This window comes from Cryptomeria japonica, chromosome 10, assembly GCF_030272615.1.
Source record: "Cryptomeria japonica chromosome 10, Sugi_1.0, whole genome shotgun sequence".
NCBI classification, from domain to species: domain Eukaryota; kingdom Viridiplantae; phylum Streptophyta; class Pinopsida; order Cupressales; family Cupressaceae; genus Cryptomeria; species Cryptomeria japonica.
This window is the reverse complement of record NC_081414.1, coordinates 764906116-764919761: the sequence shown is the minus strand read 5'-3', so window position 1 is coordinate 764919761 and position 13646 is coordinate 764906116.

Here is a 13646-nt window from a genome sequence, read left to right as displayed (position 1 = left end):
ATTGCGATCAATCCCTAGGCATAAGTGATGGTGTGATTAGGAGAGGATGATGTCATGAGCTTAATTCATGCAAGAGTGTGCCACTTGTATTATTAATGTTGCATAAAGAAATTTCAAATCAAAGTAGACCTAAGACATGAGGGAAAAGGGCATGAGCATGCAATTTCCACCATTACATTTTACCTTCACTTTTATATTAAGTGAAATGCTGTGAGGATGCAAGTCAAACAATAAAATTGTACTATTATTTTGAAGCACTCAAAAATACTGATAAATTTAAAGGATAGGAACATGGTCGGTGATTCTAGAATTATCATCATAATGTGTGCTCTAGTAGATTATACAAAATAAAAAGGAATGAAATAAGCATCTATTACACATTTAAAATAGGCTTTACCTAAAATTTTCTTGTAAAACATCTTTGGAAAAATAAGAAGAAAGAGAAGAAAGGTTAGAGATTTCATCTAGGTGGAAAGTGGTAAATGTCTTACTAAGAATAAATGTGAATGAACTCGAACCAAGCAAAAGATACTAATAATGCGAAAAGGTTATCAAAGCTCCCTCCATCATCAAAGTGACTATGAGCTTGTCACTACAAAGCATAACTCATGAAAAGGAACATTATAGATATATATGCGCATCACTAATTGGTTTCGTATAAATTATTGAAGGAAAGGAAGGAAAGGAGAAAAGGTGCATTCGTGAAAAGAGCATGTAATCATGGTATGAGATATTATCATGTGATAAACATATAAAAATATAAGTAAAATGTAGTCATGAACATACACAGAGAAAGGGAAAGGCAAGATAAGCCCAACAAAGGTAAATAATGATAGTTATAAATTATATTAGATAAGGATCATGTATAAGCACAAACAGGATGTAAGATATAACAATGGTGAGGATCATAAACATGTAATAATAATATATAAGCATGATAAGGATCATTTACATATAATCATAAGATAGAAACATGATAAGGATCATAAAGATGTGATCATGCAAGTATAAGATAAACATGAAAGTAAAAATATGATATCATAAATATGTTTAAACATTTGGAACATTGTAGTAAGCATGGCATATAAAGAGCATAAGAGCTAGACATCATGAGCATGAAATATAATAATCACAGGAATAATAATAAAGCATGTAAGATAAGGATAAAGTGCAAGGAACATATGAAGCATAAGAGCTAGACATCATGAGCATGAAATATAGGAATCACAGGAATAATCATAAAGCATGTAAGATAAGGATAAAGTGCAAGGAACATATGAAGAATAACTAATAAACTTCGAGCATATGAGGACTTAGGAATCAAACAAGGCACATAAGTAAATCATGGTAAGCCTACAATTAACACAAGAAAGTATAGGAGTAAAACATGTGAAATGGGATATTGTTGGGTAAATATTTTGTCACTAGCATACCAATGAAAAAATATATATTTCACACATAGCTATGATAAGACAAAGTCTTTCCTCTCATCAAGGAGAGGTTCCCTATTGGAATTTTGGGTATCTCAACAACTTATACAAACAAAATTTGGGTGTAAGCTCAGGGCATGTAATTCTCTTTTTTTAGAATTAATGTATTTTCCCTTCACTTAGTGATATTTATTATAAATCAATAAACTTAACAACAAAATAAAACTTCTTGACAAAGATTCTTAATATCTAGACAATCATGTAAGCTCAAAGTCTTAAGTGAGTGCAACTTACTATAATCACCACACTTACAACTATAATCACAACTTGTAGCTCAAAGTCTCCAAGATATGATCAATTTTCCTAAAAAATAAGAGCAACTAATAGCAATACAAACCTTACTATGTAATCACTTGACTATCAGAAGATTTCCCAAACATGCAAATAGCACAAAGTCTACTTATCACAATTGGAAATTTCTCTTACTCACATAAATAATAATACCACCAATATCAAGGAATTAAAGAACATGTATAAGAGATGAACATAGGAACATTAACTCATATAAACAATCTTCGACCCAACACAAAGTTTGGAATCAACTGGAATTGCTCTCTTTATTTGCTTGATTGAATCTTCACGACAAAAGCTTAAAGTCTTAGTTGAGGTAAAACTTCGGCAGAGTTTTGCTAAGAATAATAAAAGATAATTATGTGCAAATGAGGTCCTCCTTATGTAGGAAAATAATTTGAGAAAAAGGTGGGCACAATTGACTAATTCAACTGCACAGTCCCACTTGAGTACAACTACTGCATAAAATGTGCAGTAACTAGGAATGCAACTACATGAAAATACAGTGTCAATGGAAATACTTTATTCATCTTTCTCCTCATCATTAATTTTCTTTAATTCCTCAAACTGAGCCAAAACAACTTCCACCTCGGCTTTGTCTGGCATTGTGGTAGAGCCGGTGATGGTGTGAACTCTAGAAACTGCATCTCCAACTTTCACATACTTCTTTCTTCCATCTTTCAGCATTGAGGCAAGATCTTCAAAACTAACATGTATCTCAAGCAATTTATCAAATGCATTCAACGAGAAGTCCTTTTCTGCCCAATGAGTAATTAAGGAAAGAAGTTCTTGTATGATGTTCTCACTGGATATTAGTTTTTGACTCTCATCATACAAGCAACAAGGAATCTCAGCTATCCTTGCTGAAATCTGATCAATCTTATAATCACATTATTTCTTTTCATGATCTATTTATGAGAATACTGACCTTATTATTTTACCCTTATGAGATAATAACGACAAAATTTGGACGTATTTTTTCTCATATCATTATTACCTTGTTTTCTACAAGAACATCAATCCTGAAATCTTTCATTTTTCTCCAAAGAGTTATACTCTTTTCAATGTCTTCCATTTCTTTGGTCAAAGTGGTTTTGGTACCTTGCATCTGACTTTGAACAATTTCAAAATCCATAAATAACATGATTGTTGAATCCAAAAGAAGAGAGCCCTCTGATTTCAAATGATCAATCCATTTATCCACTACTCGACCCTTGACGCCCACTTGTTCCAACTTTTTGAGAGCCTCGGTATCAATTGAGGAAACAATAGGCTCAACCTCTTGGGAAGATTGTGTGACTTTCAGAAGCACATCGGTCAGTTGTTCACATTTTTGCTTCAATTCATTTTTCTCATCTCTTTCTTGATCAAACCTGCACACAAGAGAATTGAAAGGAGTTTGAGAGTCTAACTTGACACTCTCATGTGTCTCCACACCAAGTTCTATAGTTTACATAGTATAATCTTCAAGTTGAATATTGTCCTTGTTTTTATCTGAAGCTAGCACCATGACCTCAACATATTTTCTGTTGTAGCAGGATCCACCAACACCTGAGAAACAGTCTTTGGCTTTTTAGTCCCTTTTTCCTTGGATGGAACTAACTGCTCGAAATCAAAGTCATCTAGTGAAATCACTTGTTAATTCCTTTTAGATACCACAACATCCATCCATGGTGGAAGATGTGCTTTGGTGGTTGGAGTTGTGGCCTCCTTTTGAGAAGTCACAGACATCTCAAACACATTCTTACTTGATGACACAACAACATAAGATGGAATTACCTGCACTAAAGCTATGGTAATGGATGGTGGCTAATAGGTGGAGCTTCATCCGTGATAGTTGTAGAAGGTAGGGCAACCAACTGTTGCTCTACAACTATTTTCTCCAAAGATTCAATAAAATCCAGAATTGAAGATTCAACAATGGATCCAGGAACATCATCAAAACTTGGGAGATTGGACAATGTAACATATTCCTGACCGCCCTCCCCTTGTGGTAATTCTATATTCAACCCCTCATCATCATATTCTTCTACCTCTTGATCTGAATCTGATTTAATAGAATGAATGACAACTTGTGTGGGGGTTGATATCTGCGAAGCAGTGGGGGTAGTACTTTCCTCTTGTTGATTTGATTCTTCTAATTATTGCATTTTCTCTTCATGAGGAATCTCTCCTTGTTCTTGTTCTTTTTCTAGTTCATTTGTAGATGGCTATTCAGAATCCTTTGATGCTAATTGTGGGACTGATGAAAGTTCACCTTTCTTTGAACCTTTGACCATGAATCTGAACTTTGGTCCTTTTCCCTTAGATTTTGGTGAAGGGATTGTTGGCAGGACCTGCACAACTTCTTTGTTCTCGGTCCTTAATTCACATGTTTTGCCAATTGGACCATCACTATCATCATCATCACCAGAACTGGAAGGCAGTTGTTTCATTCTAATCCCCTTTATCAACAACCATGCATTAGTATTAGCCAAAATAGGAGAAATTCTTTGAGTAATATAATTACTTTAATTCCTAGACCATTGGATGAGTAGCAAGGGAGAATCAACAATATTTCTTTCAAAGTAGGTTGGGTCCACTATGTCATCAGTATCTTCTATTGTGTCTGGGATCTTGGCCAAATTCAGGTTCTCAATTTGTTCCAAAGTGAGATGACTGAAATCCATCCTTCTCACATCTTCCTCATCTTCACAATCTGCCCAGGCATCTTCAAGTTGGTATACATATGTATAGCTCCTTTTGATTTTGTTTTTCATCCCACAAAAATCAAAATTATGATGGGATTTGAACCTCCTCATAGTGACCCATTGCATTTCATCTTCCATTTTTTTGGCCTTTGGGTGGGTCAACACTAAATATCGATCGATGCACTCTGGAAATTTGAGGCCAGTTTTATGAGCTTGTGACTGCCTCTCATGCACATGAATCAATTCTTGACATAATTCCATGAGGACAATTTTATCCGAAGGATACCTTGGTAGCATGAATCCTATGCGGATATATGTAAATGTGGGAATTGGAAGAAATACACAACCAAAGAAAGAAACTTTGTTATATGCTACTTCTAAAAGTATTTTCTTCTCTAACCCTTTATCAAACATACATTTCCAAACAACAAAGAAGGCATCATTAGCCCTTTTGAAGTGACTTCTCTGATTTTTAATTGTAAGTTGATAATAATGATCCCACACTGGCATTAGCCTTCTATCACCCTTGGTAGACAAACTTGGATATTGCCTCATGGAGGCGACTGCATACACAAGGTATGAGGTCATATAGAATTTCAAATTTATTTTGACCTCCTTCAACAGTGCACATAATGCACCACTAATTTTCTCTCCCCAATAAATTTTGGCAGTCCCTTTTCTAATTATACTCATATAATGACACATGCAATTTTGTAAGTAATGAGAATATCTCAGACCTTTTACTCAGGAAAACATAGTAACCATATCATTTTATTCTTCATTAAATCACTTATGTGAAAGTATTTTGGTCATCTTGAAGTAGTGGAAACCCTGGCTGAAGATAAGAAAACCAAATTAATCATCTTCTTACATTTTTCCTCATTCTTCTCATTATACTCCTGAGCACTGTCCTGGGTTACATTTGCTACCTCTTCTACTAGAGAACCCTTGAAAAAGTTGATAAAGAAAACACTGTCTAATTTCATAATGACGTTGTTATTTGCATCCTTCACCTATCTTATATTAGGATCAAAACAATCTGCCACTGCAAGTACAAAGTCTGGATCATTAGTTGCTATCGGGAAGGACGCATACTTATGCAACTCTGAATTGATCAAGTGTGTCATATGAGAATGAGCCTTTTTAACTCGATCAAGAAATTATTGCATGTCTACATGGCCAATCTCAATGTCCCCGATCTCCTTGACATTTGATTCAATTGAACTTTCTCAGAACATATTCAAGTATTTATCATACTTGTACTTCATTTTCTTCGTAGGCGGCTTGCTTGGCGAAGGCTCTAATTAACTTGAAGAAGGTTTTGATTTGCCTTGAGTAGGCTTAGATATTTGCAAAGTACTGCATTCAATACCAATCATTAATATTTTGAATATTAACAATATCAGAAGGGCAAATTTCATCAATTGGAACAAGAATCCGAAGCCAAAAAGGACTTGGGAAAAAACTGGACAAAAACTTGTAGGTTGGACTTTAAAGTCCGATTTGCAAATTAGAAGACTAATACTCGCACATCGGACTTTAAAGTTCTATGTGCAAGAGAAATACATCATGAGTTTCATATCAAACTTTAAAGTCTAATGTACAGGTAGGAAGAACATCATACGTAGGTCGAACTTTAAAGTCTAACTTGCAAGTGGAAAACTTGCAAAGGCAGCTACATGTCGGACTTTAAAGTTCGATGTGCAGCTAGGGAAGAACTTGGATCTATAGGTCAGACTTTAAAGTCTGACATACAGGTTTTAAAACATAAATCATGTGACTTGCACATCGAACTTTAAAGTCCGATGTGCAGCCAAGGAAAATGATTCGACTGACATGTCGAACTTTAAAGTTCATCCTGTCAGTCGAGGAAAAAAACAAAGGATTGACAAGTCTAACATGTCAATTAGGGGAAAGATCTTGACACTAATGTGAATCCTTTGGGTAGAACAACTACCCACATGTCAGATTTTAAAATCGAACATGTGGGAAAATTTAGGAAAAAACAAACTCTAGGGTATTCGGATTTCAAAATCTAACATACCCTAGACAAACAAGAAAAACAAAAAAATCCTAATTACTGAAAAACAAACACAAACCGAAGGAAAAAATAAAAAACATACCTAAAGACCGAAAAGAGGGAGAAAATTGGCTCCCTACACTTTGAACAAGCTTGCACATGAGAAAAATCCAAAAAACAGTGAGCTTGGAAGAAGAGCAGAGTGAAAACTGAAGAAAAATGACTCAAAACAAATTAAAAATGACCCAAAACCTAATTAATAACCTTAAAAAAAGGTTATTAGTGACAGTAGTAAATGTAAAACACACCATGTAGGTCGAACTTTAAAGTCCAATCTGCAAGTGGAAAACTATGCAGGTCGGACTTTAAAGTCCAACCTACAGTTAAAACTTGACAAGACTGCACATCGAACTCTAAACTCTGATGTGCAGTCAAACCAGAAGCTTAACTCCCCTGCAGGTCAGACTTTAACGTCCGACCTACAGTTAAAAACTACAAATCATGCACATCGGACTTTAAAGTCCAATGTGCAATCAACTTAAATTATAAACACCCTGCATGTCAGACTTTAAAGTCCCACCTGCAGGTAAAAATGCAAAAAAATTACTAACTTAAAAACGACAAAAACAAATGGCAAAAATCAAATTTTGACTTACCGACGGAGTAGGTTAGCCTCTCCCGGAGGACGTGAGGTATGAAATAAACAAGTTTTTTAGGGTTGCCTCATCGATTTTGGCCACGTTGAAATCGATGACAACAACTAGCTTTGACTGGGGAACAAGCTTCACCACTTAAAGATTGTAGAATCCAAAACTCTGAGTGCCTGTAACCATTGGGCTATAGAGTCAGGCGACAAAATGACAAAAGAAAAAACTATACAAATATTTATAATATGTGCAATTTTGTTCTTGCATCGCTCCTTATTGGGTAAAGAGCCTCAAATATTCTCCACTATGAGGCAACGAGAACATGGTACCTTCAACATATGTGAGGAAGTAACTATGCTTGCCACATACTTCATGAATAGTGAAGGGACCTCTCCATAGGGAATCAAATTTCCCATGCATTCCCTTTGGTTCTCTCCTCTTGTCCCATAACAAGACTTGATCACCAACTACAAACTCACAAGAAATCTCCTTCTTGTCAAACAACACCTTCACTTGGCTTTGGTGTGCAACAATTCTATCTACCACCTCTGCTCTTGTTTCCTCCAACTGAGAAAGAAACTTTATTTGCTTATCAAGCAAATTTAGGTAGGACTCATCTTCAACGACTTTGGCAAGCTTCAGTGTTGGAAGTTCCAAAGTGATAGGAATCTCAACATTCATTCCATACAAAATTTGGAATGGTGACATGATGATTGCTCTCTTAGGAGTTATACAATTCGCCCATAGTGCATCATAGAGAGCCTTGTGCCAAGTCCATTGTTTCTCATCAACAAGCTTCCTGATAATTGTAACCAAGTTCTTATTGCTAGACTCAACCTAACCATTTCCTTGTGAATAATAATCAAACAAGTGTGAAAGGGTAATACCATAATAGAAATAGAATTCAATGATCTCATAAGATGAAAAACAAGGAGCATTATCAATTACTATCTTATGAGGAACACCAAACCTTGAAATGATGTTCTCTTTCAAAAATCGACAAACCACCGCTAAGGTAGCTTTCTTGGTGGGAATTTCCTCCATCCATTTGGTAAAATAATTTGTAGCGGTGATAATGTACATGTGACCTGCACCAGATGATGGATTAATTGGTCCAACAAAATCCAATCCCCACTGTTGGAATGGCTCTTCAATTACCACTGGCTTGAGAGGAAGTGTAACCAACTTAGGCTTACAAACAAACTATTGACATTGTTTGCATTTTTGAACCCAACTGTATGCATCCTTAAACAAGGCTGGCCAATAGTATCTCACACGCAAAAATTTGTGTGTAGTGACAGAAGCAAAAAAGTGTCCTCCACAAGCGAGATTATGGAAAGCCTTAAGTAACCTTACTTGTTGTTGCTTGTCAACGCAACATAAGAAATTTCCATCCAAACCCTTCTTTTACAAACCATCGTCCCATAAGACAAAGTTCACTGCTTTGAGCTTCAAAGTCCGCTTGTCATTGTGTGGCAGGTGTGTGGGACACTCACCATATGTTAAAAGATATGTCAAGTTAGAATACCACTCATCAATGGTGCTGACGAACAAAACCTTGGGAAGATCTTCATTCATGCCTTCATTTTCAAGCACTACCTCATCACTTGATTTGTTGTCGGCGATCAACTGGCACAAACATTTTCCATAAACCAACTTAGTAGGCTTTATTTCCATATTATATTCCTGAATTTTGGCAACACAGTTGTCCCTTTTAGTTCCAAATTCTTGTTGCATAAGAATAGACTTGACAATTGTATTAGGAACAAGAGCAGTAACATGAGAATTGAGAATGTAGAACCTAAAATATTTTACTTCTTTAACTATGGAAAATACTTGCTTCTCCATTGCGGAAAAATTTAACTCGTGAGTTTTCAAAGGATAACTCATAAAAACAATTGGTGACTCGACACCTTCTTTGATCTTTTGCATCAATATAGTTGAACAAGTATGATCTGATGCATAACTATACATTATGAATTCCTTAGTGTAATCCGGACATACCAAGACTAGAGAATGAGCAATGACTTCCTTAATTTCATTAAAGGATTTCTTACCTTCAGGACTCCATTTGAAAAGAGATTTCCCTTTCATCATGTCAACTATGTGACGAGTCTGTTCATAAAAGTCTAGAATGAACCTTCACAAGAAGTTTACTTTATTGAAGAAGGTGTGCACAACAGTTTCGCTTGTCAAAAAGGAAAGACTACAAATAGCTTTAACTCTTTCAGCATCAATCTTGATACCTTCCTTAGACACAACATGTCCAAGCAATTTTCCCTCTATAACTCCAAAAACCGATTTCTTTGGATTAAAAGATATCCCATATTGTCAGTACTTCTCTAGCACTTGTTGTAGATGATAAAAAATGATCCCGACATTGTTTAGAGAAAAAAGTTATATCAACAAGATAAACCACAATGATCTTACCAAGAAAATCTCGGAAAGCTAAATCCATTGCATGCTGAAAAGTCGCTCCTGCATTTATCAACCAGAAAGGTATTATGTGGTATGCAAAGGTACCCCATGGGGTTGTAAAAGTAGTCTTGTGTTAATCTTGCTCAAGAACCTCCACTTGATTATAACCCTAAAATCCGTCCAATATGGACATCATCTCAAATCTGGTGACAACTTGTAAAATGTGATACATGACCGGAAACGTGTAATTGTATTTCAAAGATGCTTGATTTAAATTTTGAAAATCAACACATATTCAAATATCGCCATTCTTCTTACGCATAGGCACAATATTAGCTATCCAGGTGGAGTGGTGATTAAGGAAGATTATCCTTGCCTTTAGCATTTTTTGGTTTTAGCAAAGATGGTATTAGAAATCTTCAGATTGTACTGTCTTTTCTTTTGATGGAAAGGAGAAAAACCCGGTTTCAATGGAATGTCATGACGAATCTATTTAGGATGGAAAGACTTCAAGTCATCATAAGAGTAGGCCAAGACATCAATATATTGATGCAATAATGCAACAAATTTACACCTCTCTTCATGTGAATAACATTTTCCAATGTTGATCATCTTCAAATTCTCATATGTTTCAATATTCACTTCCTCATACTCCATTGTACTAGCAGTTGATTTCTATTGCTTTTTGACATAGAGATCTTGCTTGTCAAACAATTTTTCAAGAGAAACAAGATCCTTAGGGATCTTATTACCCTTCAGTTGTAGGAACTTTTCACAAGTTTCTGCATCAATACTTTCAATGACATCTCTTGAAGGATATTGACTACCATCAAAATACAAATAATCAAAGTTATCAACAGTTTGCAAGAAATTGATTACGTGTTGATCATCATTGAACACCTGTCAATTGTCAAAACTATCAGGAACACTTGGTCGGAATATCATTTTAATAGTATATGTTGGTCCTGAAAAATCCTTATGCAGAATCAATAAGGTTGCAAATATTGCTAAAGAATCTTCTCTATCATTGAATTCCCAGGAAACAACAGATAGATCAAAGGCATCAAACACCTCAATTGAGTTCCACACAAGATTATGATAATGCCTTAGCCTATCGCTTCTTGTTTGATAGATATTTTTGACTTGACAAACAATCAATTCAACATCTCCCTAAGCATGCAGATTCTTAATTCCTTTATTTTGAGCAACATTCATTCCCAAAAGAAGAGACTCATACTCAGCAGTATTATTGGTGTTATCAAACTGTAAATTGAAAGAAAATGAGAACATATTACCATCAAGAGACACCAAAACAATACCTGCCCCTGATCCAGTGGAAGAACAACTACCATCAAACTTTAATGTCCAAACATCATTTGGATCACCAACACTGACAATATCAAAATTGAGCGATTGCTCTTGTGAAGTTGGGGATCCCACATATTCAACAACAATACTCTCACAATCACTTGAACTTTTATCAAGTGAAATGACATCCTCTATTTCAGGTACAACTTCAAACTCATCATCAACATATAAGAAATAATTTCTCATACCTGATGACTCAAAAAGAATCTGAGCTCGTTGATCATCAGATTTCACAACGATGTATTGTGATTCTTTTTTTGGATATAACTTTTTGATCTCTCCCTTGACGAGAATACATGCTTTATTCATATCCATGTTCAATTCTCCTCCAACATCTCTACAAAAATTCCTTCCCAATAGTGTGCCATAGGAAGTTGACACATCAACAACCAATACTGTCGTTTTGATCTTCTTGTCTGGGAATGCGGCAAAAGCAAATTGTGAATCCTTAATTTGACCTATTAGTGGGACTTGCTTGTTATCCATAGAAAAGCATCTACCAAATATCTCAGTCAACGTTAAACCAAGAGTGTTGGTAAATTTTGCCGACATAACATTGTCGGATGCTCCAAAATCAATTACACAATTACTTAACCTATGACCATTAATCAACAAGAAGATATAAAATGGTTCTCTATTTTTTGTAGGAGAAGGAGATCTCACTAAGTTGTTTTGGGATATGTTGGATTTAGGAGGATTAATTGAGGAAGTATCTTTCTCTTTTACAAATTTGACCAAATGATCAAATTGATCTAGATTGGATCTCAAATATTCTACTTCAGACATTTGTACTTTAGTTTTTCTAGCATGATCTATAATATCAAATGACTGAAAAGAATTCATCAAATATTGGTTAAGGTTCTCATTTTGAGAACTTGAAACATTAGGTGCACTGGTCTTTGATGCAGGTGCAAAAGAATTATCAGGTGCAAAACAAATTGCAGGAGTCGAAGGAGCACTTACATTTTTATCCTTCGCATTGTCTTTAGGAATGGAGTTGTCCTTTGGTGGATTTGGTAAAGGAGTTCCATGTTTAGAAACAACAACTAGCAAGCATTGAGAATCCTTGACTTATGTGGAATCATTACTCTTCGTATTGATAGGTGGTTGTGTTGCTTGTGCTTGCGAATAGGTGAAAACTGCAAAGACATCTCCATCATGCACATCTTGCATTTTATCTTCTTCATGTTGTTGGCATTGCATGAATATTGCATTGAAGAAGATATTAGGTAGTGTTGTCATTGATGTCAATAGCAATTGGTAATGAAGTAGTAAAGTAACTGGTAATGAATCAGTAAAGCAACTGGTAATGAAGTAGTAAAGCAACCAGTAATGAAGCAGTAAAGCAACCGGTAATGATGTAGTGAAGATCAACCGGTAACCTTAACTAGTTGAGAAGCAGAACCCTAATCGATGGAGCTTGGAGATTGGTTGTGATGATCGATGATGAAGATGCCATGAAAGCATGTTGCACGTGATGAGTTTCAAAATAGTTTTGGCGTGTAAAGATAATCGTTTATCTTGGGAATGATCAAATGCATAGTATGAAGTGACAAACGCATAATGTGTTACAAGATTCAAGTGTGATGATCTAGGAGTGGTTGTAGATGCCTAAAAGAATGTAAAGTTGATTGCATGCAATCTAACTATCAAGATTGAACTGATGTGTTTGTAATCTCTATAAGAATTTTAGAGTTTGTGGTGTTACTGACCTAATGTATTTGTTTATAAGGTCAATGAATTGATTTAATGAGTGGTTGGCAACTTTTATTAAGTGTGAAAGTGATTGTTGTTGAACCAGGAGGTGTATCTGTAGAATGATGTGAAAGCATATAGGAGCAGTAAAGGATCTGATTCAGCAAGGAAGTGTTATTTCCAGATCAGTCAAGAACCTATTGTTCTGTAACCATTATAGCAGTTTGAAATCCCCTAACACGGTAAGCTCTAATAGGATTGTTGTTGAAATCCTCTAACCAGGTGATCCATTAGCTTGGATTTGAAATCCTCCACCAAGGTTACCTTTAACAGGGTATTTGTAGTCAATCCCATAACTGGGTGGTCCTTAACTGGATTTGTTCCTAACAAAACATTCTTGTATAAGCTTCTAGCAAGGCTTGGCTCCTAATAGGGTGAACTTTAAAAGAGTTCAAAATACTTGTGGCTATTCATCCCCACCATGGTTTTTCCCATTTGGGTTTCCACATGAAAAATCACTGTGTCAAGTGGTGAATGATTTTATGGATGTGTTATTGGTATGGATGATATGAATGATTGGTAAAATTGCATAGATATATCTAAATGATTGGAAATAATCTAAAATATGTTATTATTGGTATTAGTGAAGTGGTTTAAGGTTTTGGTCAAAGGATATATACGTTTTAGATCTGTTGCATTATATCACTAAAGTATTAGGTCAACCAATAAGGTTTAACAATGCAACTGTAGATTTGTTAAAGTGACTAAACCGGTAAACTTTGTGAGTTGATTCTAAGTTTGGTGAAAATTTAGTTTACTCTTCAACTACTGATTCACCCCCCCTCTAAGTAGTTGATCGGATCTTTATAGTTTCATCATATTATCACATACTACATATATCTGATGTTAGAGTCGCCAGCCAATTCTGCATCATCTCCTTGAAGCAAATTGGCATCTTCATCACCAAATGGAGGAAGATCATTTTGTTCAACCTCATAGTAGCCTATAGCTAAATTATGAGGCGGTG